The sequence below is a fragment of the Lithobates pipiens genome, unplaced genomic scaffold, assembly GCF_037356315.1.
Source record: "Lithobates pipiens isolate NorthernLeopardFrog02 unplaced genomic scaffold, aLitPip1_a1.2 Scaffold_18, whole genome shotgun sequence".
NCBI classification, from domain to species: domain Eukaryota; kingdom Metazoa; phylum Chordata; class Amphibia; order Anura; family Ranidae; genus Lithobates; species Lithobates pipiens.
In genome coordinates this window covers 105,484,625-105,487,461 of record NW_027507758.1, presented here as the reverse complement: position 1 = coordinate 105,487,461, position 2,837 = coordinate 105,484,625, and the positions used below count along the sequence as shown (strand labels likewise).

Genomic DNA, 2,837 nt, shown 5'->3' with positions numbered 1-2,837 from the left:
ATGCGGGATCCGCATACGCGGAAGTGACGCCAGCCGCAAACGTCAGGTGTCCTGGATACTGGCAAGCGCTCCTGACAGCTGCTCTTCTTCCGCCCTTCGTTGGCTCCACTTCCGCCTTCGCCTGCGCAGCGATTTCTCCTTCCAGCTCGCACGGCCGGCCGCGGTGGATGCCGGGAAGGCGGATCCGGGAGGAGGAGGAGGAGGCGGAGGGGGTTGTGTGTTGTGGACGCTTCCATCAGCCCGGGGTTACCTGGAAGATTAGGAAGTGGAAATCCCCGCACTGACCGGCGGCTCTGAGACACCCGAGGGAGCGACATGAGCGGTACCCCCGAGCTGTGCGGCCCGGGAGAAGGGGACAAGGTGAGGAGCACAGGCCGGCCACTGTGTGTGTGTCTGATTATTCATCCCAGATGGGGGAATACTAAGGCAGCTGAGGAGGAATTACAAGTCCCAGCAGTGAGACTGTAGAACAGGACAGATCACCGAGCAGCCGGGAGAGGAAGGGGTTACAGGCGATCAGATCGGTTCTGAGTGGCCCATACACCATCAGACATCGGGGGAGGGGCTGTACAACATACACAGGGGGAGGAATGGATCCCACACTAAACTTGTGTCTGCCAGGACCCTGCAGGTCAGAGCCAGGGCACAGCCATCTTGGATTGTCATTTAAAGGGACAGTCAGGAGAAGAATACGGGACTCACCGACCTGTCCTTATTTATAGATGTGATCTCCGCACTGTCATCGTTTTCCTTCCTTCGTGATTGGCCGGGCCTGTGACCAGCAACTCCACTTCCTGGAGACGGTCACACCTCCTCCATGTCACCTGTTGACAGGCAGGCAGGGTAACGGGCAAGAAGACGGGTGTTCAGGGTGACGGGCAGGATGACGGACGTTCAGGATGATGGGAGTTCAGGGTGACGGGCAGGGTGACAGGAGTTCAGGGTGACGGGCAGGGTGACAGGCGTTCAGGGTGATAGGCAGGATGACAGGCGTTCAGGGTGACAGGCAGGATGACAGGCGTTCAGGGTGACAGGCAGGATGACAGGCGTTCAGGGTGACAGGCAGGATGACAGGCGTTCAGGGTGACAGGCAGGATGACAGGCGTTCAGGGTGACGGACAGGATGACAGGCGTTCAGGGTGACGGGCAGGATGACAGGCGTTCAGGGTGACGGGCAGGATGACAGGCGTTCAGGGTGACGGGCAGGATGACAGGCGTTCAGGGTGACGGGCAGGATGACAGGCGTTCAGGGTGACGGGCAGGATGACAGGCGTTCAGGGTGACGGGCAGGATGACAGGCGTTCAGGGTGACGGGCAGGATGACAGGCGTTCAGGGTGACGGGCAGGATGACGAGCTGGGCAGGATGACAGGCGTTCAGGGTGACGGGCATTCAGGGTGACAGGTGTGGCGATTGCTCTGTTAGAAGTCACTAGTAGAGATGAGATCAGCCATCTGTTGAACTCTGAATTCATGTTTTTTTTTTTTTTTCCCTTTGAGCTGCAGGTCAGGTCATTCTTTGTTTATGTGAGCTGCAGCTCAGAAATAGCCCATCCCGCAACTCAATGGAGTAAAAAGTTTTGAGTCGGATGGGGAAGGTGTTTGGAGTCAGTCATAGGTGAATTTGACGTTTGTTAGAGATGAGCTAGGAGTTAGGTCTTGCTCACATGTGCTTGAAATACTGATGCTGAACAAATACACCTACAACATCAATGCCCGTTTGACGCGTTTCACACATGTTAAAGGTACTTTAAAAACTCTTCCCAAACGCCCTAAGCACATGTGATGTGTATTTTATGCATGTTAATGCATTAAGAACATGCCAGTTTTCTGTGATCTATCTGGTCACTACCATTATGGATATGTTGCTCAACAATTACTACCTGAAAATGTTTGCCTGTTACCCTTCTAATTTCGGGAGGTCTGGAGTTATCTTATTTTTTTGCTAATGTTATGGAAAAAAATCTATAAATGTATTGAAATCTAAAAACATGCAAGGCACTTATTTATTTTTCTGTAGTTGTGAACAGGGCCTAACACACCACAAACATTTGCTAGCGCATTTATTACCATTGACATGAATGGAAGGAGTAGTGATGCTGCAACTCCTTCCAAACTCTGTATGTAGCTAAAGTTTTGAGCCGCAGCAAGACTACGCAACAGAAAAGCTTCATGTTTTAATAATGTGAACAGCTCTGTGCGCTGTCAGTGTTCTCAAATGCAGACTGCTTTACTAGGCATTTGAGGAGTGTTAAAAATGTGTCTCAAACATCTGCTTTTGATGCCAGTGTGAATGGGGCCATGGAAACGTACTAGGAGTTGGAGATTTAGATTGTAAGTTTTAATAAGCAGGTTCCTCTTATTCCTCCTCTATTGCATTTTATTATAACTGTACTGTCTTCCTCCATTTTGTAAAGCACTGCACAAACTGTTGGTGCTATATAAATCCAGTATAATAATGTTGGGGTCGAGGTGAGTTCTGAGGACACCCACGCACGTCCCTACTCAGTAGGCTTCCATATTTCTAACCTATCAGGTTTCATTTAGAACTCTTGACCAAGCACACATTTATTGTGCAGGGTATTTGTATATTTATTCATTACAGGTATGTGTATAGTGTTGACTATTTACACAGCACTTTTACACATTGTACATTCACATCAGTCCCTGTACTCTACCAAATTACATTCTAAGGTCTCTCTTGGGATGAGGTTGGGCATAGTCTGAACTAAGGATGAGCTCTGGTGTGTTTGCATACTCCACGTGCAGAGCCCACCAGGAAGTCAGCATTGTGCTGCGCTAATCACAGGCAGTGAGACATTGCCCCGATGCGCAGCTG

At 50.2% G+C, this 2,837-nt stretch overlaps 1 protein-coding gene across 3 annotated transcripts in view; it reads left to right on the top strand.

Moving 5' to 3' along the window:
* The first annotated feature begins 87 nt into the window (after window positions 1–87).
* AFTPH (aftiphilin) overlaps window positions 88–2,837 on the top strand; it is a 107,943-nt gene continuing 105,193 nt past the window's right edge. The window contains exon 1 of one of the 3 annotated variants that reach the window (XM_077485967.1): window positions 88–360. The gene's annotated coding sequence lies outside the window, so the exon portion shown is untranslated. The remainder of the gene's footprint in view (window positions 361–2,837) is intronic. The other 2 variants (XM_077485965.1, XM_077485966.1) reach the window with 2 other exon arrangements.